Source organism: Ovis canadensis, chromosome 3 (assembly GCF_042477335.2).
Source record: "Ovis canadensis isolate MfBH-ARS-UI-01 breed Bighorn chromosome 3, ARS-UI_OviCan_v2, whole genome shotgun sequence".
Classification (NCBI taxonomy): domain Eukaryota; kingdom Metazoa; phylum Chordata; class Mammalia; order Artiodactyla; family Bovidae; genus Ovis; species Ovis canadensis.
In genome coordinates, this window is record NC_091247.1 from 62,973,380 (window position 1) to 63,000,576 (window position 27,197).

The 27,197-nt window shown below is 38.5% G+C and overlaps 1 non-coding gene across 1 annotated transcript; it reads right to left on the minus strand.

The window, feature by feature from the left end:
- Positions 1–10,822: 10,822 nt before the first annotated feature.
- LOC138438438 (U6 spliceosomal RNA) lies at positions 10,823–10,930 on the minus strand. Its single transcript, XR_011256371.1, has one exon. It is a non-coding gene; the product is annotated as a U6 spliceosomal RNA (small nuclear RNA).
- Between the last annotated feature and the right edge of the window lie 16,267 nt (positions 10,931–27,197).

Genomic DNA, 27,197 nt, shown 5'->3' on the forward strand with positions numbered 1-27,197 from the left:
AAAGTAAGATGTTGGAAGAAGACAGTTGTGGTACAGGGGCTCAGTTGCTCTGTGGCATGTGGGATCTTCCTGGACCAGAGCTCAAACTTGTATTCCCTGCATTGGCAGGTGGATTCCTAACCACTAGATCACCAGAGAAGTCCTGGAAAAGGGTTCTTTAAAACCAAAGCTCTTTGTCTTATTAATAGTACACATTTCTGAATATTTTAAAAGTTATAATTTTTTACTTCTAATGGATAACATTCACCTGGTTCAAAAACCAATAAATTATAACACATGCATCGAGAAGTCCCTCACCCTGTCTTTCCCTCCACCCCACAAGAAATTATGATTGTTTCCTGTGTATCTTCCCAGAATTTATTTATGTGGAAGCAAGAAATGATCATAAAATCCTATTCTCCTCTCCTACACAAAAGGCATACCTTACTTGCTAAGTTAAAAAGCCCAAGTACAAGAGTATTTTAACTTAGCAAGACATCCTGGAGATCTTTCCATATCAGTACACAGGGAAATTTCTCATTCTTTCTCACAGCTGCATAATGCTCCACTGTCCATATGCATTATAGTTTTTAAAATCAGCCCTCTGAGGGTTATTTGGGTAATTTTCCACCTAATTACAACCAACAGCCTCATACATCATTTCATATGTAAGCAAGTGTGTCTATAGTCAGAATTCCTCAAAGACGGATTTAGTTGAATCAAAGCGTAAATACACCTACAGTTTGGTAAACACTAGGGCTGTGACATTCTCCTCTTCCATCTGCACTGAGGCAGTGCCTGTTTCCCCATATCCTCTTACAGAGTATGTCTCCGGACATTTCCTTGTTTGCCAAGCCAATAAATACATAACAGTAACTCCGTGCAGCTTCCCTGGTGGCTACATTGGTAAAGAATCCATCTGCAATGCACGAGACCTGGGTTCGATCCCTGGGTCTAAAAGATGCCCTGGAGAAAGGGAATAGCAACCCACTCCAGTATTCTTGCCTGGAGAATTCCATGGACAGAGGAGACTGGCTAGCTACCGTCCATGGGGCCACAAAGAGGACACTTTCACTTTTTCATTACAACTGATGGTAAACATCTTTTTGTATGTTTGAGGCCTATTTGTAATCATTTTTCTGTGAAGTCTTTGTTCCCCGGTTCTTTGGCTATTTTTCTAGTGGGTTTTGAATGTAAATTGTTAGATATTTTACAATGAGTATTCAATATATATTTGTATTGGGGGGGGGGTAGGGAATTATTCAAGAAGGAAAAACAGATGTTAAAACTCCAGTCATAAAAACAAATATATCAGCCTTTCTTCCAGCAGTCTGGAATCTGGTCAAGAGGTAGCCGTGAGCTACACACAACGATTCTCTTGTCGCAGTTGACAGGAGCCAGGACCCAACAGCGCATGCTCGGAAGAGTCTCCCCAATCCGGATGTCGCGGGAGCCAGGACCCAACAGCGCATGCTCGGAAGAGTCTCCCCAATCCGGATGTCGCGTCCGCGTGCTCAGCGGTTTCCTAACGGAACATCTGTTGCGCATGCTCCTAAACCCGCCCTACTGGGACATTTCCCACAAAAAACTGAAGGCGTTTATGCCTGCGCGTTGCGGATGCTGTGAGAGTCACCTGGCCACCTGCTGTTGGAAAACGTCCCCGACTTGAAGAAGGAATTCCACTACAAAACCAGACTTCTTCCCATGGCTCTTAAACAAAAAACCCCACCGCATCACGTCAGTGGGTATTCATCACAGCCTCTCTAAACAGTATCTAAAGCGAGTGTTTAAAATTGATGCTTTATATTGAGGACGAAATAGATGATAAAGGACTTTAAAACGTGTCAGGAGTTTAACAGTACACTACTTACTAGACAGAGAAAGAGACGCGCAGAAAGAAAAGGCTGGGGAGCGGGGGCGGCAGGAATCTATTATTCACAGAGAAAAAGATGCTTTTCCAGTTTGGTTGAGATGGAGAATTAAACCTTACCGAAAGGTACCATTGACTCCAAAAAGGATGTTGCACCAGTCATGTTTCTGCATTTTGTGAGACTTTTTGAAAGCTCTGGAGACAGTGCCCAAGGTTTTTAAACTAAATCCTTAGAGAGGTAGTTCTGGATGCTCAAAGACTGTTTTCCCCAATAAGCTATAATGTTAGCTCCACTCTCCTCACCCTGCAAAGCGTCTTGTGTTCAATAGCTGGTTATATATGGCCCGAAGAAGTTTCTTTAGGGACCAGACAATTTTTTAAGTAAGTCCTGCCAAGCGTTACCTTCGTATTTTAAATTTATCTTTCTAAATAAGTTTGGAATGTCAGATAGTACCTGCTACGAAGTGGGGGAGATGGTGATGGCTGAACCAAAGATTTCTTTGAAGTGCTCAGCTTTTCCTACCATTTCAGAAGCTGTCCATACCTAGCCAGATGCTTCACCAAAGCTCTAATAGGACAGCTTATTTCAGAAAATGGACTTCAGAAATCAGCTTTGCACCACCATGACACTCCTGGTTGGAGCCAGTTGGACCAGGAGACCTGTCCCTAAACTAGTGTATCCTGTGTCCTTTTCTTTATTAATGTTTAGTTATAAAATGCACTTACTGTATTGACCACTGTGAGGGTAAATTGTTTAATAGCTACTTTGGGTCAGACTTCTCCGTTAGAATTTCTTTTTATCTTCTTTCCTGAAGCTTTAACTGTTTCTTAGGTGATGTTTATTGGAATTTAGTAAAGTGGATATTGTTGATGGCCATTGTTAAAGCATGTCCAGTGGCCTGTGGGGACAGAGGTGCAATTAGGGTGGATTTTTAGGAGTCAGTAGAAAAAGCATGTGTGTACCAGTGGTCTTCAAACTAGGGCACACAAAGACTTTCCAAGGGACCAATTTTCAGGTCCTCAGTTTCATATGAACTCTTTTCTAAAATTGTGTTTTCCTAAAAACACTCTTCCCAAGAGCAAGCCTGTGTTGCGGGTACAGCTTCCCCTTTTCCCATGTCAGTTTTCACAGTCACTGCTTTTCCCTTTTTTACAAAAGAAGGCATACATCTCTGTATAACAACAGCATGTTGCCCAGGATGTAAAATGTCCAGGGATGACAAGCAAAGGGGACAATTTACAACACTGAACAATGAATTGAAAAAGCAGAAACTGGTGACTGCAGCCAGGACCCAACAGTGCCTGCTCGGAAGAGTCTCCCCAATCTGGACATTCAAAGTTATTTTGAACATTGGGTGTTTTCATAGTCTTTCCTTTCAACCAAATTGAAGATGACAGATAACAATGTGATGACAGTACAAGAGTCTTTTGGGGCATTAATTTAAGAGTCCAAAGAGACGATTGATATTGCTGTATCAATTTCTTCTACTTCTACTTAGTAATGTGAACAAGCTTCTTCCCACATAAAAATGAAAAATTGGAATGTAAACTGATGCTGAGCCCAGCATTCTGAGCAGTAAGCTATGCTCAAAAACACAAGCCAATCAGGAAAATTCCTGGTGATCCAGTGGTTAGGACTCCAAGCTTTCACTGCTGAGGGACCAGGTTTGTTCCCTGGTTATGGAACTAAGCCCACAAACCAATGCAGCCAAAAAAAGACAAAAAATGAGAGAAAATATGTAAGCCAATCAAAAAAAAAATCTACTCGCTTCATTAAGATAGGATTTCTAGGATTTCTCTGGTGGTCTAGTGGCTAAGGCTCCCAATGCGGGGGGTCTGGGTTTGATCCCTAGTCAGGGAACTACATCCAACATGCCCTAACTAAGAGTTTGCAGGCCACAACTAAAGATCCCGCATGCCTCAACTAAGACCTGGTGCAGGCAAATAAAGAAGGATGGTACAGGGAGGAAGGAGGGAGAGGGGTTGAAGATGGGGAACACGTGTATACCTGTGGTAGATTCATGTTGATGTATGGCAAAACCAATACAATATTGTAAAGTAATAAATAAATATGTCAATTTGACATTAAAAAAGATAGCATTTCTAATAAAATTTTACTTTAGTGTGATTTTGCTGTGTTATGTTTAATAATTACAATGAACCCACGAGACACTGTTTAAGTTTTAGAGGCTTCTAGTCACAGGAAAACTGTAAACTGTATACTGTTTTTCAAAGAAGTATGATAGGTAGTTAATAAAAGACTTCGAAGCAAATATATATTAGGATAAAATTCTGTGAGGGAAGTAAATTAGAACTAGGAATTTAAAAGAATAATGAATAATCATTTTTAAAATTAATAATTTTATTGATTTTAAATAAAATTTGTGTGCTAAAGATGAGCTTTTTAAATTGTTTTTGTTTTTTTAGTGAATGATGAGTATTATAATTAGATGTACTGAATATATTTTAAAGAATGATGTGGCAGTGTTAAAACACCAATACGTACAATATTCTGGAAATTACAGCCTTTTCAACTATATAAACAGCATGAAAAAATTTAAATGTTAAACTAAAAATGTTTGCCAAGGGGAAACTGAAAACTGAAAAGCTATGTGCCAGGGGGGTACCTAGCTTTACCAAATCTCCCAGGGCAGGCAAAAACAAACAAACAGACAAACAAACAAAAACTTTGAAGACCACTGCTGAAGAAAAATTCAAGTTTTGCTGTGAGGGAGAATGGCAAAATGGAGTAGTGGCTGAAGGGTAAATGTTGAGTCAAGAGGAATGATTTAAAATATGAGTTGAGACATGTTTTGAAGCTGATGAGTACGGAGAGGGGGGAAATTCTCTCTACCCTCTGGGTACAACCTCAGAATTAAACTGACATTTAGATGAGCAGAAGAAAAGCATACAAGTTTTGTTAAATTTTTACATGCACATGGGCCCTTCACAAGAGACTGAAGATATGAAGAAGTGACCAGATTAGAAAGTCTGTATACCTTTTAGACAAAGACACAATAAACTTGTGAAGAAATGACAAAGGTTTGAGCTGGTAGAGTAAATTATAAGAAAGTGGCTATGACATGTATGGGGGCAGGTTGACATAGACGAGTTATTTTATTTAGTAAGTCTGTTTGTAGAAATTCGTTTCAGCATTGATTCCCAGTCTATGGTGAAAAGGGTTTTCTTCTCTTCCTGAAACATGGAGAACACCTTTCTCTTGGAAAATTTTATGGCCTGTTTTTAGGTAGAAAAAAAGGAGGTCAAAGAGCTCTTCCTGCATCTGCTGTTTCTTAAGTGACTTCGGCTCAAAATAATATACCAAAAAGGCATATTTGGGGATGGCATATCCTGATAGAGCTGATGTAGGAGAGGGGAGTGGCATTCTTAGCAAGGTGACAACCCAAAGGATCCAGGCAAAAACAAAGTCAATTTTGATGCGGGAGGCAAGGAAAAGGTGACTGCAGGTGTAGGTAAATCATATATATGTAATGAAAGGATTTTTTTTTTCAGTAAAAAATGGAGTGGGATGGGGCATTAGTTGAGAGGGTTGGATGTTGTGAGAGTTTAGGAGATGTTGAGAAGTAGGTGATAAATACATTACATGTAAGTATAAGCTTATCTGAAATCTACATAGCCTAGATAGAGGTCCAAATGTGTCTGGTGGCCTATAGAAAAACTTATGTTTTTGCTTTATGGAAGGGAACTCCAGTGATGGAATTCTTGCTGAGAGAGAAAACATTAAAATTATTTTCCTATTATCCAATCCCATACAAATATTATTGCAGTTTTCAGTCATATTTCAACATTTTGAAACCTCACAAATCTCAAAATGTCCTTGACATTTGATATATATTGTCACCTCTGACTCTGAAAAACTATGTTGGAATACCAGAGAATCATCACCGATATTTTTCAGATATTTTCACACACATTTTAAGTCAAATTTGAGAAAAAAAATATGATAGTCATATAAGTCAAATAGTGATAAAAGTCCTTTTTATACCAGAAGTGAATATGGAATTTTTATTTTAAAACTCTGCTAAAAGTGTTTTGTTACTAAAATCAAATTTGTTTTGTTTTCTTTATTGAAATCTTACAATGGGAACTGAGTATTTTAAAAATTGTATTGGTCTTTGTAAAGCTAACAGATTTTTGTCAAATTGGTCACTTGACAGAAAATATATTTCCTTAGTTCTTAACATGCTAATTATGTGAAACTAAAACGCTAAAAAATAGAGCTACTCATATTTAAAAGTTTAAATTTGTCATACAAATATATTTAATATACCATATGTCTTGGGAGCTCTCTCCTAAATACCAACTGATTAAAATATAAACTTCATATTTCATTATATAGAATTTTTTAATTTCAAATATTGAACCTACATGGCAAGGAACAGAACAAAACAAAACTTTCTTTAAAAAGCAGAACCAGGGGATTCCCTGGTGGTACAGTGGATAGAAATCAACTTGCCAGTGCAGGGGACATGGGTTTGATCCCTGGTCTGGGAAGATTCCACCTAGTGTGGAGCAGCTAAGCCCGTGTGCCACAGTTACTGAGCCCAAGCTCTAGAGCCCAGGAGTTACAACTACTAAGATCCCATATGCTGCATGGTACAACCAGGAAAATATTAAAAATAAATAAATAAATATACTACAAATACGCTACTATCTAAATCCTGAACTTCCGTTCCTAGATTTAGGAAATCCAAAGAGATCGTGTTATTTGTTCTTGAGTTTCAACTGATAGCAGGAGTTTAGATAGAAAGAGGATGAGATGGTTGGATGGCATCACCAACTCAATGGACATGAGTTTGAACAAGCTCTGAGAGTTGGTGGTGGACAGAGAAGCCTGGCATGCTGCAGTCCATAGGGTCGCAAAGAGTTGGACATGACTGAGCGACTGAACTGAGACAAAAATAAATTATTCAAAAGCAATCTTGAGAAAGAAGAATGGAACTGGAGGAATCAACCTGCCTGACTTCAGGCTCTACTACAAAGCCACAGCCATCAAGACAGTATGGTACTGGCACAAAGACAGAAATATAGACCAATGGAACAAAATAGAAAGCCCAGAGATAAATCCACACACCTATGGACATCTTATCTTCGACAAAGGAGGCAAGAATATACAATGGATTAAAGACAATCTCTAAACAAGTGGTGCTGGGAAAACTGGTCAACCACTTGTAAAAGAATGAAACTAGAACACTTTCTAACACCATACACAAAAATAAACTCAAAATGGATTAAAGAACATGGGCAAAACACTCTCTGACATAAATCACAGCAGGATCCTCTATGACCCACCTCCCAGAATACTGGAAATAAAAGCAAAAAGAAACAAATGGGATCTAATTAAAATTAAAAGCTTCTGCACAACAAAGGAAACTATAAGCAAGGTGAAAAGACAGCCTTCGGAATGGGAGAAATAATGGCAAATGAAGCAACTGACAAACAACTAATCTCAAAAATACACAAGCAACTCCTGCAGTTCAATTCCAGAAAAATAAACAATCCAATCAAAAAATGGGCCAAAGAACTATTCAGACATTTCTCCAAAGAAGACATGCAGATGGCTAACAAACACATGAAAAGATGCTCAACATCACTCATTATTAGAGAAATGCAAATCAAGACCACAATGAGGTACCACTTCACACCAGTTAGAATGGCTGCGATCCAAAAGTCTATAAGCAATAAATGCTGGAGAGGGTGTGGAGAAAAGGGAACCCTCTTACACTGTTGGTGGGAATGCAAACTAGTACAGCCACTATGGAGAACAGTGTGGAGATTCCTTTAAAAACTGGAAATTGAACTGCCTTATGACCCAGCAATCCTACTGCTGGGCATACACACCAAGGAAACCAGAATTGAAAGAGACACATGTACCCCAATGTTCATCGCAGCACTGTTTATAATAGCCAGAATATGGAAGCAACCTAGATGTCCATCAGCAGATGAATGGATAAGAAAGCTGTGGTACATATACACAATGGAGTATTACTCAGCCATTAAAAAGAATACATTTGAATTTGTCCTTTTTTTTTTTTTAATCAGTTCTAATGAGGTGGATGAAACTGGAGCCATTTATACAGAGTGAAGTAAGCCAGAAAGAAAACACCAATACAGTATACCAACACATATATATGGAATTTAGAAAGATGGTAATGATAACCCTGTATGCAAGACAGCAAAAGAGACACAGATGTATAGAACAGACTTTTGGACTCTGTGGGAGAGGGAGAGGGTGGGATGATTTGGGAGAATGGCATGGAAACATATATAATATCATGTAAGAAATGAATCGCCTGTCTAGGTTCGATGCAGGATACAGGATGCTTGGGGCTGGTGCACTGGGATGACCCAGAGAGATGGTATGGGGAGGGAGGTGAGAGGGGGGTTCAGGATTGAGAACTCATGTACACCTGTGGTGGATTCATGTTGATGTATGGCAAAACCAATACAGTATTGTAAAGTAAATAAAATTAAATTAAAAAAAACACTAAAAATATATAAAAATAAAGGTTTAAAGCTCTATTTAAAAAAAAAAGAAATTACCCAAAAATTTTCTTGAATATCAAGTCCCTGATTTTGGATAGCAAGGGTTGCCTAGAGTGTTATTTAACACATACATGCATAAAAATGTTATAATTATTCAGATGTATCATCTATCAAAAACTGTGCATCATCCAGTACTTCTCTCTCTTCCCTCATCCCTAAAACCCAATCAAGTCCTGAACAGTTGTATCTCCTAAAGTGAAAGTCACTCAGATGTGTCCAACTCTTTGCAACCCCTTGGGCTATGGAGTCCATAGAATTCTCCAGGCCAGAATACTGGAGCGGGTAGTCTTTCCCTTCTGCAGATGATCCTCTCAACCCAGGGATCGAACCCAGGTCCTGCTGCATTGTGGGTGGATTTTTTACCAGCTGAGCCACAAGGGAAGCCCAAGCCATAGGGGGAGGCCCAAGGATACTAGCGTGGGTAGCCTATCCCTTCTTTAGCAGAGCTTCCTGACTGAAGAATCAAACCGGGGTCTCCTGCATTGCAGGTGGACTCTTTACCAACTGAGCTATCAGGGAAGTCCTGTATCTCCTAACTCAAATCTATTTCCCTCCATCATTCTCACTCAATCCAAAAGTGTCTTAATGGTCACCATGTATATCAAGTCTCTTTGGTCCATCCTTTCCAGAAAACAAAAAAACAGAAAAAATATTCTAGACATTGTATTCATGCCACTGTCTCATTTAACACCCTTCAGTGGTTTATCATTGTCCTTAGGATCAAAGCCTATGTCTCCAGGGCTTCATCTCACGTCTTTTCCTGCTACTCTGACTCTATTCCAGGTGCATCAAACTAATTATACTTGCCTTTCCATTAGAGATTCAAATCCTATCTCCAGGCTTTCTTTATTCTGTCTCCACCTTCCTAGAACAATGTCATCCCTTTCCTATGAATAGCCTCTACTTCAGCTTTATTCCTCAAATGTTACTTTCTTTGGAGAGGCATCTCCTGATCTCCCCTCCCCTCACCTGAAGGGTAGATTAGGGGTCTATTCTCTGAATTCCTGTTGGAACTCATGCTCTCCACTGCACAACAGTCTATTTTGTGAAGTATCTTATCTCTACCCCCTAAACTCTAGGAGTGTAGCTACTATCCTTAGCTCTTAGCACAGGACTGACACACAGTAAGTACATGCTCATAAATACTGCTGCATGGATGAATTAACATTTCCAGTAAAATTACTATAACCTGCTTCACAAACTCAGATACCTATGTATTTGCAATGCTTTTGTTTTTTCCAAACAACTGCTTAATCACCCAAAGCCCTTTTAGCAGGATGCCCATTATATCCCACCTGGAGAACACCCCCCCATAGATTGCCCAGATATCACAAGCAATGACTTATGCAGGTTATAGTGGGCTCTGTTCTCTTCTTAATTAGAGATCAATTGATCTAATGCCACTGATCAATTGGCTAATGCCATAGTTTCTCATCTCACACTGTCACTTTTGGAAAGCCGTCCCCCTTGATCCAAAAGGCAGTACTTGTCCACTGCTTATAGATGAGGCCCTTGTAGGTCTATATTCCTGCTATGAGGCTGAACAAGGAAGACAACTTAGTTTGTTTGCCAAGGATGTTCCACAGTTGGCCTCCCAAGAGCCTACTCTTCACAATCAACTGAGCAGGTCACACACAGTTACAGGAGGGCTGGGTCAGGATGATTCAATGTGCAGCAGTTCCAGAACCATTATTTCTCCCTTTCTCTACAGCAAGCACCACTTGCCAAAAAATGAGACGGTTTAAAAAAAATTTTTATAGTAACACAGAAAGTCCTGCTATGCCTTTCTCCCAGGACATTCAGAGCTCCTTACTGCTTGCCTATCCTAAGTAAAGCTTCCCTCTGTCATTCTCTACCCTAACCTGTACTATGAAAGGAAAAACACAGATTTGATCTTTTGCAGAGTACTTTTCTGGTCAGACATCCTGTCATGTCAAGAAAAAAGACACAGGCACGGGAAGATACTGAACTAGTTAAAATGTGAAAACTTAAGTCTATCCTCCAACTAGTTGGTCTAATGATTTAGCCTCTTTAGACCTCAATTTTTATCATCTGAAAAAGCAGGAGACCCTTAGATCTTTTCCAGCTCTTTAGAATTCTATAATTTCAATACTTTAAAAATCAATTTAGTTGAACTATAATTTACATATAATAAAAGGCATTTCAAGTGTTTGACAAATTTATACTATAATCAAGTTATAGACCATTTCTGTCACCCCAAAATGGAATTTCGATTTCCATCATAGCTCCCCTCATGCCCCTCTGCAGCAAATTCCCCAGAATGAGGCAACCACTGATCTGCTATCTATTGCTATAGATTCAATTTTTCCTATTTCCAGATTTCATCTAGATGGAATGTTACAATATATACCCTTTCTAGTTTATTATTTTTTAACATTTATGTATAACAAAATAGAAGAATTCTTCATAAGTTTGTGTTGTCTTTGCACAGAGGTCGTGCTAATCTTTCCTGTAGAGTTCTAGTTTTAGTATACATGGTGCCAAAGTGGGCACGGTATGTAAAACACAGTATATAAAGACTTCTTTCATATATGGGTTTTTTGTTTTTGCATTGTATAATATTTTTGTGATTTACTCCTATTATTGCCTGTTCAAGATATTTTAAATGTACTTTTAAAAGCCAACAGTGTTTTTAGACCAGATACCTTTTTGAATACCACCATTCAAATATTAAAAAGTTGAATAAACTTGAGTGATTTCTTCATTTCACCTAGTATCTTTTTATTAGCAAAGAAAAGGTTCCCATGCTATTTATTTTCAGAATCAATTTCTTTCACAAGTGAAAATGTAATGGTGGTCCATATAAGGATGGGATCAGAGCAGGGCAAGAGGGATAACACTATGGCAGCTGGTCATCGCAACCCATTGTGAGGACAGCATTGGAGAGAGTGGTGGGGGCAGCATGGGGGTGGTTAGGAGATTGGCTCACATGGGTGATTCAATACATGAGAAAAGATATTTCAGATAATGGTAGCCAGATTGATCACCAACTGAGATTGAAGAAACAAAAACGAAAAGGGAAATGTTAGATGAATCCTGCAGTACTGAAATGGTTTGGCATTACCAGTGTGAATTAATAGTTTATAATATAGGTGAATAGTTACAGAAATAAATATGGAAGTAAAGTATATATTTATATTTCCTAGCTCTGACCACAGTGTGGGCCCAGAAGCAGAAATATCCCAGTAGAAATGAACACATCTAGGACCCAGACATTGGCTTCTAAATACCACTCGTCACTAAAAGGAACCAGTCTTCCTTGAAGACTCTGATTCCAGAGTGGAACAGGGAAAACACAAGTTGAGCTTGGAACATCTTATTGTGCTGAGAAGATGGAAGTCCCAAAAATAAATGATGGGGAGATGTCAAGAGGAAACATTATCCAGCTTGATGGGGCTCCCACTGGTCAAGTCTGGGATAATTTGAGCATCACACTGATATTTATTTAACTCATTGAGTTAAAAAGGATGCATGCAATAAACAAATGAATCAAATATGTGGATAAGAGACAACTTTTTCTTACAGTAAGAGAGAAATAGAAAAATACCATTTGGCAACTATCATAGTAGTAGTTGACTGAAGGAAGAATAATCAATGGGTTCCAATACTAATTGATAAAAATGTTATGAGTAACTATATATTAGTATAGTTTCAAAGTATTTCCACATAAAATACTTTTAATTACAAAGAAGAAAAATAACTTCATAACCATGAACTTCCAGGTGTTCAAGCTGGTTTTAGAAAAGGCAGAGGAACCAGAGATCAAATTGCCAACATCCGCTGGATCATCAAAAAAACAAGAGAGTTCCAGAAACACATCTATTTCTGCTTTATTGACTATGCCAAAGCCTTTGACTGTGTGGATCACAATCAACTGTGGAAAATTCTGAAAGAGATGGGAATACCAGACCACCTGACCTGCCTCTTAAGAAACCTATATGCAGGTCAGGAAGCAACAGTTAGAACTGGACATGGAACAACAGACTGGTTCCAAATAGGAAAAGGAGTACATCAAGCCTGTATATTGTCACCCTGCTTATTTAACTTATATGCAGAGTACATCATGAGAAACGCTGGGCTGGAAGAAGCACAAGCTGGAATCAAGATTGCCAGGAGAAATATCAATAACCTCAGACAGGCAGATGGCACCACCCTTATGGCAGAAAGTGAAGAGGAACTAAAAACCCTCTTGATGAAAGTGAAAGAGGAGAGTGAAAAAGTTGGCTTAAAGCTCAACATTCAGAAATCGAAGATCATGGCATCTGGTCCCATCACTTCATGGCAAATAGATGGGGGAAATAGTGGAAACAGTGTCAGACTTTATTTTTTTGGGCTCCAAAATCATTGCAGATGGTGACTGCAGCCATGAAATTAAGATGCTTACTCCTTGGAAGGAAAGTTATGATCAACCTAGATAGCATATTCAAAAGCAGAGACACTACTTTGCCAACAAAGGTCTGTCTCGTCAAGGCTATGGTTTTTCCAGTGGTCATGTATAGATGTGAGAGTTGAACTGTGAAGAAAGCTGAGCACTGAAGAATTGATGCTTTTGAACTGTGGTGTTGGAGAAGACTCTTGAGAGTCCTTTCGACTGCAAGGAGATCCAACCAGTCTGTTCTGAAGGAGATCAACCCTGGGTGTTCTTTGGAAGGACTGATGCTAAAGCTGAAACTCCAGTACTTTGGACACGTCATGCAGAGTTGACTCATTGGAAAAGACTTTGATGCTGGGAGGGATTGGGGGCAGGAGGAGAAGGGGATGACAGAGGATGAGATGGCTGGATGGCATCACCGACTTGATGGACGTGAGGTTGGTGAACTCCAGGAGTTGGTGATGGACAGGGAGGCCTAGTGTGCTGTGGTTCATGGGGTCGCAAAGAGTTGGACACGACTGTGCGACTGAACTGAACTGAACTGGAGATTAGAAGATATGATCTTATTCAAATGATCAAGTTTAATAGCACCAACAAAGTACAAATTGCCACTGTGCCACTCAGTAGGATATGAGGGTTTACTGGACAAATCCAAATCAAGGACAGTCTATAAAATTCTTTGCTTTATAATCTTCAAAAATGTCAAGGGCATGAAACTCAAAGACCCAGGAACTGTCCCAGATTGAGAGAGTGTGATGAGACATGACAGCTAAGTACAAGGCATGAATCTAGACTGGATCCTTAATAGGTAATATAAAAAATATAATCGGGACAATTCACAAAACTTGAATGCAGTCTCTGGGTGTATATGGGAATTCTCTGTGCCAATTTTTTCCTGTAAGCTCTGAATTATTTCAAAATAAACTTTTAAAAAGATTAAATCCATTAGTTTCAGAAATCATTTTTTATATTTATTATGTTGGCCAGAATTCCTTAGAAGTATTTTCCTCCCCCCGCCCACCCCCCTCCTTTTTTTGTGTGTGTGAAGAATGCTTTTGGATCTGTTAGGATGTATTTGCTTGCAAGTAACAGGAAATCCAACTCAACTATTGAAACAAACAAACAAAAAAAAAGCATGTTCTCACAAAATGTCCTGAAGTAGTTTAGCCAAAGACTTTTACTAAATTGAAATCCATTTTTCAGTGTAGCAACTTTGTCCTCTTTTGGCTTTCTTCCTGATTGCAGTATGGTTTCAGCAATTCCAAGCTTCATGTTATGACATTACAAAATCCTGAGGTCTGAAAGGGAAGAAGCGTGCATCCCTTACTCACACCTATTTTTTAAATAGCAGAGAAAATTTCCCAGAAATGTTATAACAGACTTTCCCTCACCTCTCATTATCCATAATCACCTGCTCATTCTTAAATGAATCACTGGCAAGGCAAGTTGAATCACCATTACTAGCCTGGACTAATCAAAATTCATCTTCTGGGGCTAGTGAAGGGTTGGCTTCCCTTATAAGCATCTTACTACTTAACACTTGAGAAAATCTAGAATTCTATTAGCCAAGAAGGAAGGGAATGGCTGCTGGGTAAGCAACCCAACATTATCTGCCACACAATGCTTCCTAATTTGATTGAATAATCTTTAAAGATTTCTTTAGCGATCTCTCTTTTCCAGTTTTCTCATCTTCTGAGATGGCCCACAGTCTGTCTGTGGGGTATATATCTCTCTAAACATACTTTTCACTTTACCATGGCCTGCTCTTGAATTCTTTTCTTCACAAAGTCAAGAACCCTCACTTGGTGGCTGATCCCAGGGACTCATTCAAGACCCCAGGACATGACCACCCTCTCATGTCCCATTTTTTCCTTTTACATAATGATTTCAAAATAAAATTGTTTTTTAAATCAAAACTATGTAAAGAGTTATGCTCAGAGAAGCCTAGCTTTTCCTAACCTCTCCACCTTATTCCTGTGCCCCATCTGATTATAATGAGATAATCAGTTTTGTCATTTTTTTTTGATTGATGTTTTCTGTTTCTTTTTGCAAAAATAAACATATTTATTGTTGAACTAATGTGGATATGTTGTTAAGTAAAACTGAGTATACTGTTTAAAAATTGTCTATGAATTTCTTATTTCTATTTCCTAAACAAAAGACTCTTACTGTATACATTTCTTGCTTTTCTGCTCAATACACCCACATCAATTCACAGAAATAGGGCTTCCCTAGTGGCTCAGTGGTGAGTAGTCCACCTGCCAATGCAGGGGACATGGGTTTGATACCTGATCTGGGAGAATCCTAGATGCCTCAGAGCAACCACAACTACCAAGCCTGTGCTCTAGAGCCTGGAGCTGTAGTGAGGCCACGTGCCACAACTGCTGAAGCCCTCACAACTACTGGGGCCCATGCTCCACAAGAGACGCCACTGCCGTGAGATGCCTGTGCGAGGCAACTCGAGAGTGGCCCCCACTCACCACATTAGAGAAAGAAATAGAAAAAGAAAAAGCCTGTATAGCAATGAAAGCCAAGCACAGCCAAAAGTAAATAAATAAAAACCACATTTAAAAATTCATAGAAATAATCTTTGCCCTTGTTCTTGGTAATGGTAGTCAGTACTCTACTGTGCTGAAAGTGAAAGTCACTCCATGTCCAGCTTTTTGCGACCCCAAGGACTATACAGTCCATGGAATTCTCCAGGCCAGAATACTGGAGAGGACAGCTCTAATTTGTTGCTGCCCTATTTATTCAACCAGTTTCCTGCTGATGGACATTTGAGTTGTTTTCACATTACTGCTATTGTGTATGAATAGCGCTATAAGGACTAATTTTACTTTTGTATCATTTTACATTTGTCAGGATGTAATTTCATAGTAATTTCCTGGAAGTGGCATGGTTGGTTTAGTCGCTAAGTCATGTCCAACTCTTGAGATCCCACGGACTGTAGCCTGCCAGGCTCCTCTGTCCATGGGATTCTCCAGGCAAGAATACTGGAGTGGGTTGCCATTTCCTTCTCCAAGGGATCTTCCCAACCCAGGAATTGAACCCAGGTCTCTCACACTGCAGGCAGATTCTTTACTGACTGAGCTATGAGGGAAGCCCAGAAGTGGTGTTGCTGGGTCAAAGGATAAATGTGCATGTATATTTGCTAGACATTGCCAAATTTCCCTCCTTAAGGCAGTACCATTTTATTATTCTCAATTTTTTTTTGTCATTTTGAAAGTTGAAAATTGGTACTTCAGTATAGTTTTAAGCTGTGTTTCTCCTATAATACACTCAGCACCTTTTGTTTGTTTGAAGGCCATTCATATATCTTTTTCTGTGAACTGTCTATCCAATATTTTGTTCCTTTTTCATCAGTTTTTGTCTTTTATATTTTTCATCTTGATTTTTAAATAAGTATTATATATCAGTGAGATTCAGTTCAGTTGCTCAGTCGTGTCTGACTCTTTGCGACCCCATGAATTGCAGCATGCCAGGCCTCCCTGTCCATCACCAACTCCCGGAGTTCACTCAAACTCATGCCCATCGAGTCGGTGATGCCAACCAGCCATCTCATCCTCAGCCCTATGTAATAAAACCTTTAATATTTTCTCCAAGTTGCAATCTTTCCTGACTTATTTATTCATTTTCTTTATGCCATGAAGTTATTTTAAAAAGTAGTCACCAGTCGTCTTTATTGCTTTCCCCACTCCAAGATTATAGAGGAATTCATACACATTTTTTCTACTTCTTTTTTCATTTAATTATTTATAAATAGCTCTCTGATATTTTGAGATTCTACTCTAGTATATGATCAGGTACAGTGCAAATCTGTCATTTTCAAAATATACAGCTGTCCCAAGGCTTAATTTGTTAAAAGTCCGTCTCTCCCAGTAGGCTTGAGATGCTACCTTTGTCATATACTCAAATTCTTTATTTTCTTGAGTCTATTTCTAGATTCTAGTAGATCCACACCCAGTTTCAGTTGTAGAGACTTCATAGAGTGCTTTCACATCTTATAGGGCCAGTCTATTCTGCACACTACATTTCATTTCTTTTTCAAGATTTTCCTAGCTCTTCCTGCATATTTTTTTCCATATAAACTTCATTATCAATTCATCCAGTTCCATGAAAAACATGGCATTTTTATTGTAATTACACTAAATTTGTATCTTATTGGCGGAAAATGAACAACTTTATAATATTGTAAACCTATCCATGAACAAAGGTTGCTTTTTGTATATGTTCAAGTAAAAAACTAACATTAATGAAATAGGAAACAAAAATACAGTAGACAGAATTGTAGTTTAATAGGAAATGACCAGTCCATACTAATTATTCTTTAACAGAGCTTTTATGGTATTATCTTTAACAGAGCTTTTATAGTATTATCACAGGATATACTCAGGTTACATTTACCTCTGTCCAGGCCCTCTCTGTCTCTATAATGCACAGTTTAATACAGAAAATATGGGTTTCACTATGTCACATATTACACAAGTTTATGGAATATTAGTGGTGCAGTGGTAATGAATTTGTCTGCCAATGCAGGAGACACAAGAGCTGAGGGTTCCATCCCTGGGTTGGGAAGATCCTCTGGAGGAGAAAATGGCAACCCACTCCAGTATCCTTGCCAAGAAAATTCCATGGACAAAGCAACGTGGCAGGCTACAGTCCATTGGGTTGCAAAGAGTCAGACATGACTGAACGACTAAGCACACACACACAGAGGATTTTGCAATATACATCATTTCTCTAAACTAAAAAAAAAAAGGAAGAAATAGTTTGTTAGCTTGCTAGCTAGCTGAGTTTTGACAAGAATCTTTTATAAATTGCTTTGCAAATTTGGGAAAATTCATGTATTTACAAAGTAACTGTATAGTCTTGCTAGCTGGGCTCTTAAAAAATGCTCTCTGTACTAAATTTTTTAAAATTTCATCATCAAGGAATGAGAAAATTTTTATTCACATTAGCAAACACGGTCTGTAACTCACCTCATGCATTTCATAAGAGTCAGTCAGTCAGTTCAGTCACTCAGTCGTGTCCACCTCTTTGCGACCCCATGAACTGCAGCATGCCAGGCCTCCTTGTCCATCACCAACTGCCAGAGTCTACACAAACCTATGTCCATTGAGTCGGTGATGCCATCCAACCATCTCATCCTCTGCTGTCCCCTTCTTCTCCTGCCCTCAATCTTTCCCAGCATCAGAGTCTTTTCAAATGAGTCAGCTCTTCCCATCAGGTGGCCAAAGTACTGGAGTTTCGGTTTCAACATCAGTCCTTCCAATGAACACCCAGGACTGATCTCCTTTAGGATGGACTGGTTAGATCTCCCTGTAGTCCAAGGGACTCTCAAGAGTCTTCTCCAATACCACAGTTCAAAAGCATCAATTCTTCAGTGCTCAGCTTTCTTTACAGTCCAACTCTCACATCCACGCATGACTACTTGAAAAACCATAGCTTTATCTAGATGGACCTTTGTTGGCAAAGTAATGTCTCTGCTTTTTAATATGCTGTCTATGTTAGTCACAACTTTCCTTCCAAGGAGTAAGCGTCTTTTAATTTCATGGCTGCAATCACCATCTGCAGTGATTCTGGAGCCCAAAAAAATAAAGTCAGCCACTGTATTGATCTTCAAACATTTTCGTTTGTGGGGGTGGGAATGAGGGTGAGGAAGAATGGGTCATAATCTTAAATTTCTTCATCCAATGGCTTTTTTTTTTTTCCTAAAAGCTGGTTCTTTGAAAACCTGATAAAATATATTAGCCTCTGACAAGATTAAGGAAGAGAATGACTTCCCTGGCTGTCTAGTGGTTAAGACTTCATCTTCCAATTCAGGTGGTGAATTGGAAGATTCCTGGTTGGGGAGCCACAATCTCACATGCCTTGGGGCCAAAAAACCAAAACATAAAACAGAATATTGTAACAAATTCAATAAAGACTTTTAAAAATGGTTTACATCAGAAACATCTTTAAAAAAAGAAAACATAGAGGGCAACTGCTGCTGCTAAGTCACTTCAGTCGTGTCCAACTCTGTGCGACCCCACAGACAGCAGCCCATCACGCTCTACCATCCCTGGGATTCTCCAGGCAAGAATACTGGAGTGGGTTGCCATTTCCTTCTCCAATGCATGAAAGGGAAAAGTCAAAGTGAAGTCGCTCAGTCGTGTCCAACTCTTAGCAGCCTCAGGAAACGCTAACTAGAAATGAAATTTATGGGACTTCCCTGGTGGTTCAGAGGTTAAGAATCCGCCTTGGAATGCAGAGGACATGGGTTCAATCCCTGGTTCAGGAAGATCCCACATGCTGTGGGATAGCTAAGCCCAACCATCACTGAGCCCACAGTCCTTAGAGCCTGTGTTCTGCAACAAGAGACACCGCCGCAATGAGGAGCCCACGCATCTCAACTAGAGAATAGCCCCCACTCACTGCAACTAGATAAAGCCTGTGAGTACCAATGAAGATCCAATGTAGCCAAAAACAAATAAATATTTTTAAAAATTAAAAAATAGAAATTTATGGAAAAACAGGTGAGGCCATGTGATTGTGTTCAAAGCAACAGAATTTGAGGCAAAGTTATGTAAGCCATTACCAGGCCTGCCCACATGTAATTGTCTCTTCCCCGTCCTCTGATAAGCATGGCTTCTTGGAAGCCTGTTTTAAAAAGTGTGGAGTCAGAAGATAGTAAGAGCCTGGGTCCTCAAATTACCAATTCAGGAAGCTGTCTGCTAATGAAGAATATGTATTTGAAATTTACTCATACGACATGTAAACTTCTATTGTACTTGAGCCCTTTGGGGGGTTTGTAAACTTCTATTGTGCTTGAGCCCTTTGAGGTGTTTGCAATTAGAATTACCTTACACCAGGATTCGGTGTGTAAAAAATTCAGCATCTCAAACTAGTGGAGGAAAGAATTCTAATATGTGTATTTATTGTCAGCATGGAACCTGGGTAACCATCTGAAAGAAACACAAAGTTGCATCCATACTTCACATATTATACCATGAAAACTTTCAAATGAATCAAATACTTAAATGGGAAAAATAAAATCATATACATTCTACAGGGAAACATGGAGAATTTCTTTATAGCTTTTAAATGTGAAAGACCTTTCTACACATGAGTCAGAATCTAAAGTCATGAAAGATTAGATTGTTAAACGTGACAAGCTTAATGTAAAGAAAGGACCAAAACACACCATTCACCAAGTAAAAGGAAAAATGATAAATAGAAAACTTCTTCACTTTGTTCTCTCACCCCTAAGGGTGGTGGTTGTACCTGTAAATACTCTTGTACCTCAATATCTTCTTTTCATTTTTTTAATTCTCCATTGTCTGCTTTCTAGTATTGACACCCATCTATTAAAACACCTGGGCTTCCCTGGAAGCTCTTCTGGTAAACAATCTGCCTGCAAAGTGGGAGACCCTGGTTCAGTTCCTGGGCCAGGAAGATAGGCTACTCACTCCAGTATTCTTGGGCTTCCCTGGTGGTTCAGCTGGTAAAGAATCTGTCTGAGATGCGGGAGACCTGGGTTCAACCCCTAGCTTGGGAAGATTCTGCTGAAGGAAGGCATGGCAACCCACTCCTGTATTCTTGCCTGGAGAATCCCCATGGACAGAGGAGCCTGGCGGGCTACAGTCTGTGAACTTGCAAAGAGTCGAACATGACTGAGCAACCCAGTACAGCACAGCACAGCGCAGCACAGCACATTAAAACACCTAATATGGTTTCTATTTGCTGACATACAATCGTTTCATAGCCTTTAAGTTTTAAACCATGTAAACTATTTTTAAAAATAAGAAAGAAATAGAACAAGGTGGTTGGACTTAATCAGATACAAAGGTCTTTATAAAGCCATAGTAAATTAGACACTGTAGTTCTAGCACAGGATTAGACAAAGATCAATGGATAAAAGTAGGATCCTGGCAAAGCTTATACATATTCAGAAACATGACACTATATGACAGGCATCATTATAAGTTAAAAATGAGGCTGAAATCATTTTATATTTAAATGGAAAAAAATAAGAATCAGATCCTCATTTTATAGCAGAGCCAAAGTCAATATCAGGCAGATTAAAGATCAAAGTGTGAAAACACAAAACTTTAAAACTTCTGCTAGTAACTATTCCTATAAATTTTGAACAAGAAAAGATTCCTTTTAAAAAAGCAATATTCATTTATTTGGCTACTCTGGATCTTAGCTGCAGCATGCGGGATCTACAGCTGTAGTATTCAAATCCTTAGTTGTGGCATGTGGGATCTAGTTCCCTGACCAGGGATTCAACCCAGACCCCTGCACTGGGAGCTCAGAGTCTTAAGCCACTGGACCACCAGGGAAGTCCCAAAGGAAGGATTTCTTAAATAAGATGCAGAAACTACTAACCATAAAGAAAAAAAATTGGCAAAAATGACTACTCTGAGCCACCAGGGAAGCCCCACATTAAAATTACATTCCATTAACAAAGGATCCTTAAACAAAGTGGAAAGCAATGCCACAGTCTGGAAGATAGAGTCAATAAAGGATTAGTAGCCAGACTATAAAGATATGCTGCAAAATCAGATTTGAAAAACTCAATAGAAAAGTGGGCAAGGGATAAAAACAGGCAATTTTCAAAAGAGTAAACACATACGGACAAAAAACATCTGAATATATGCCCAACCTCAGTAATAATTAGGGACATACAAATAAAAATAACAAGTCACTGTTTCATACTCACTGAACTGATAAAAATTAAAGTCTATCAGTATGTGGTAACCATTCACAAACATTCAGACTCTCAAGGGAGAAACTGGAATTCTGAGGTGATCACATCATTTGTTTTGGCCAATTAAATGTGAGCAGAAATGATGTGTGTCACTTCTGTGCAGAAACTTTCACAGCCAGAGTGGAAGCCCTTTAGTTCTCTGTCCCTGCCTCTCAGAAGCATGTGTCAGGATGGATCCTCTCAGCCCAGGTCCCTGAGTGACTGCAATGAATAGCCTTTCACTGCTGACCTGCACTGCAGTTGCAGCATGAAATAAACTTTGGAATTAAGCCACTGGTGGTTCTTGGTTGTGTGCCTGTGTGCTAAGTTGCTTCAGTTGTGTCCAAATCTAATGGAGTGGATTTCCATGCCTTCCTCAAGGGGCTCTTCTCCACCCAGGGATCAAACCCACGCCTCTTCTCTCCTGCATTGGCAGATGGGTTCTTTACCACTAGTACCACCTGGGAAGCCCAGTTCTTGGTTGTTGTGGCTTAATTTAGTCATCCTAATTGATATAACCTTCACTGTTGGTGACAAAGCGGAAATGATGGGGACCTTCACATATATGCTAGCAGGCCAGGCGGTGGGGCAACTCTGCAGAACAGCTCACTTGTGCAACTCACAGATGCACAAAGACAATGATCAAATGTTTCTACTGCAGTATTATTTTACAAAAAATTTTTCAAAATAAACTCAATGCCTATTTACAGGAAATAAACACATACTTTTGTAGATTCACAGAATAGATGACTATGGAGTAGCTAAAATAAATAAACAGAAGTTACCTGTCTCAAAAATGTATAAATCTCAAAAATGCAGAGCATAAAAAAATCAAATGAGATACATAGAATGCGTTCATTATACTAAATTTAAATAATATTTTATGTTGTGGATACATAGTATATGTAATAAAAGTTTAACAACATGCATGGGCATAACAGACCTATAGAATAAACATATAAAAGCACTATTATGGGAATAGGCAATTCTGGTATTGAAGAAAAGGCATGAAATTTAAATTTGATATTTTAAGTGGTGCTCCTTGTTTTTTTTTTAAATCCTTTTCTTCCTTTTTTCTCATTTGCCTTCTAGGATTCCTAATGTATTTTAGCTAAAATTCCTTTTAACAGTTCTTTCCTCAATATTCTGTTTCCCTTTACAACCAATATGCATATGTGTACTTGGCAAGGAAGACTAAGCAAGCATCAAGCTTAATGAGACTTAAACTATGGTTTTCTTGTACTTTGGTGCCACCTTATGGCAGCACTCTGGTGAGTGCCCTGTACTATAGCACATATATGCTGCTGCTAAGTCGCTTCAGTCGTGTCTGACTCTGTTCGACCCCATAGACAGCAGCCCATCAGGCTCCCCCATCCCTGGGATTTTCCGAGCAAGAACACTGGAGTGAGTAGCACATATATTGTGCAACATATATGCTTTCATATATTCTGAAAACATCAGAATATATGCTTTCTTGATTTTTTTAATGCTCCTGAACACAACTTTGGCTGAGGTTTACAGTATTGGTCACTTAAAGATGGAATGTCACATAAAAGAGTTCTCAACCTCTCTCACAACAGTCACCTGGTGACCTTTAAAAAAAATACTAACTTAGCACCCCAATACATAAGGCAAATGCTAACAAGTATAAAAGGGGAAATTAACAGTAATACAATAATAGTGGGGGACTTTAATACCTCAGTCACATCTATGGATAGATCAACCAAACAGAAAATTAGCAAGGAAACACAAACTTTAAATGATACAATGGGCCAGGTAGACCTAATTTATATCTATAGGGCATTTCACCCCAAAACAATGGATTTCACCTTTTTTTCAAAGGCACAAGGTACATTCTCCAGGATAGATCACATCCTGGGCCATAAATCTAGCCTTGGTTACATTTTTAAAAATTGAAATCATTTCAAGCATCTTTTCTGGCCACAATGTATCTGTATATCAATGTATCTGATCACAAGTCGATGTAAGATTAGACATCAACTACAGGAAAAAAAACTATTAAAAATACAAACATATGGAGGCTAAACAACATGCTTCTGAATAACCAATAACCAATAATCAAAAAGGAAATCAAAATATACATAGAAACAAATACAAATGAAAACACAACAACTCAAAATCTGTGGGATTCAGTAGAAGCAGTGCTAAGAGGGAGTTTCATAGCAATACAAGCCTATCTCAAGAAACAAGAGAACCATCAAATAAACAACCTAACTTTATACCTAAAGGCAACTAGAAAAAGAGGAAAATAACCCCAAAGTTGGTAGAAGGAAATAAATCATGAAAATCAGAGCAGAAATAAATGAGAAAGGAATGAAGGAGACTATAGCAAAAATCAACAAACTAAAAGCTGGTTCTTTGAGAAGATAAATAAAATAGACAAACTGTTAGCCAGACTCATCAAGAAAAAAAGAGAGAAGAATCAAAGCAATAAAATTAGAAATTAAAATGGAGAAATCACAATAGACAACACAAATACAAAAGATCATACACTACTATAAGCAGTTATATGTCAGTAAAATGGACCACTTGGAAGAAATGGACAAATTCTTAGAAAAGGATAACCTTCCAAAACCAAACCAGGAAGAAACAAAAAATCTTGACATACCCATCCCATATGGAAATTGAAACTATAATCAAAAATCTTCCAAAAAACAAAAGCCCTGGACCAGATGGCTTCACAGGTGAATTCTACCAAAAATTTAGAGAAGAGTTAACACCTATACTACTCAAACTCTTCCATAAAACTGAAGAGGAAGGTAAACTCCCAAATTCATCCTATGAGGTCAACATTATCCTAATACCAAAACCAGACAAAGATACCACAAAGAAAGAAAACTACAGGCCAATATCACTGATGAACACAGGTGCAAAAATTCTCAACAAAATTCTAGAAAACAGAATCCAACAACATATTAAAAAGATCATACATCATGACCAAGTGGGCTTTATCCCAGGGATGCAAGGATCCTTTGATATTTGCAAATCAATCAATGTGATACACCATATTAACAAACTGAAAGATAAAAACCAGATTATTATCTCAAGAAATACAGAGAAAGCCTTTGACAAAATTCAGTACCCATTTATGATCAAAACTCTCCAGAAGGCAGGCACAGAAGGAACATACTTCAACATAATAAAAGCCATATACAACAAACCCACAGCAAACATTATCTTCAATGGTGTAAAATTGAAAGCATTTCCTCTAAAATCAGGAATAAGACAAGGGTGCCCACTCTCACCACTACTATTCAACATAGTTTTGGAAGTCCTAGCCACAGCAATCAGAGAAGAAAAAGAAATAAAAGGAATCCAAATTGGAAAAGAAGAAGTAAAACTCTGTTTGCAGATTACATGATCCTCTACATAGAAAACCCTAAAGACACCACCAGAAAATTACTAGAACTAATCAATGAATATAGTAAAGTTGCAGGATATAAAATTAATATGCAGAAATCCCTTGCATTCCTATATACTAGCTGAGAAAACAGAAACAGAAATTAAGGAAACAATCTCATTCATCATCGCAACAAAAAGAATAAAATACTTAGGAATAAATTTACCTAAAGAAACAAAAGACTTGTATATAGAAAATTATTATAAAACACTGATGAAAGAAATCAAAAATGACACAAAGAGATGGAGAAATATGCCATATTCAGGGATTGGCAGAATCAATGTAGTGAAAATGAGTATACTACCCAAAGCAATATATAGATTCCACACAATCCCTATCAAGCTACCAACAGTATTTTTCACAGAACTAGAACAAATAACTTCACAATTTGTATTAAAACACAAAAAACCTCAAATAGCCAAAGCAATCTTGAGAAAGAAGAATGGAACTGGAGCAATCAACCTCCCTGACTTCAGACTATACTACAAAGCTACAGTCATAGAGACAGGCACAAAGACAGAGATACAGATCAATGGAACAAAATAGAAAGCCCAGAGATAAATCCATGCACCTATGGACCATGGTGGCTCAGAGGGTAAGGCGTCTACCTGCAATGAGGGAGACCTGGGTTCAATCCCTGAATTGGGAAGATCCCCTGGAGAAGGAAAAGGCAACCCACTCTGGTACTCTTGCCTGGAAAATCCCATGGATGGAGAAGCCTGGTAGGCTACAGTCCATAGTGTCACAAAAAGAGTCAGACACGACTGAGCGACTTCATTTTCACATGGACACCTTATCTTTGACAAAGGAGACAAAAATATACAATGGAGAAAAGATAAGCTCTTTATTAATAAGTGGTGTTGGGAAAACTGGTCAACCACCTGTAAAAGAATGAAACTAGAATACTTTCTAACACCATACACAAAAATAAACTCAAAATGGATTAAAGATCTAAATGTAAGACCAGAAACTATAAAACTCTTAGAGGAAAACATAGGCAGAACACTCTCTGACATAAATCACAGCAAGATCCTCTGTTATCCACCTCCCAGAGTGATGGAAATAAAAGCAAAAATAAACAAATGTGATCTAATTAAACTTAAAAGCTTTTGCACAATGAAGGAAACCATAAGCAAGTGAAAAGGCAGCCTTCAGAATGGGAAAAAATAATAGCAAATGAAACTACTTATGAAGAATTAATCTCTAAAACATACAAGCAGCTCATGAAGCTCATATCAGAAAAATAAATGACCCAATCAAAAAGTGGGCCAAAGAATTAAACAGACATTTCTCCAAAGAAGACATACAGATGGCTAGCAAACACATGAAAAGATGTTCAACATTACTCATCATCAGAGAAATGCAAATCAAAACCACAATGAGGTATCATCTCACGCTGGTCAGAATGGCTGTCATCAAAAAGTCTACAAGCAATAAATGCTGGAGAGGGTGTGGAGAAAAGGGAACCCTCTTACACTGTTAGTAGGAATGCAAACTGCTATAGCCCCTATGGAGAACAGTGTGGAGATTCCTTAAAAAACTGGAACTAGAACTGCCCTACAAGCCAGCAATCCCACTGCTGGGCAATCACACCGAGGAAACTAGAATTGAAAGAGACACAAGTACCCCAATGTTCACTGCAGCGCTATCACCTAGATGTCCACTGGCAGATGAAGGGATAAGAAATGGTGGTATATACACACAATGGAATATCACTCAGCTATAAAAAAGAAAGCATTTGAGTCAGTTCTAATGGGATGGATGAAACTGGAGCCTATTATATAGAATGAAGCACATTAGAAAGATAAACACCAATACAGTACAATGGATACATATAGAATTTAGAAAGACGGTAATGATGATCCTATATGCAAGACAGCAAAAAAGACACAGATGTAAAGAATAGACTTTTGGACTCAGTGGGAGAAGGCAAGGGTGGGATGATTTGAGAGAACATCATTGAAACATGTATATTACCATATGTAAAACATATGACCAGTGCAAGTTCAATTCATGAAGCAGAGTACCCAAATCCAGTGCTCTGGGACAACCCAGAGGGATGGGGTGGGTAGGGAGGTGGGAGGGGGGTTCAATGTTGGGGGATACACACACGCCTGTGGCTGATTCATGTTGATATATGGCAAAACCCACCAAAATAATGTAGAGTAATTAGCCTCCAATTAAAATAATTAAAAAAAATACTAATTTAGGACTTCCCTGGTGGTCCAATGGTTAA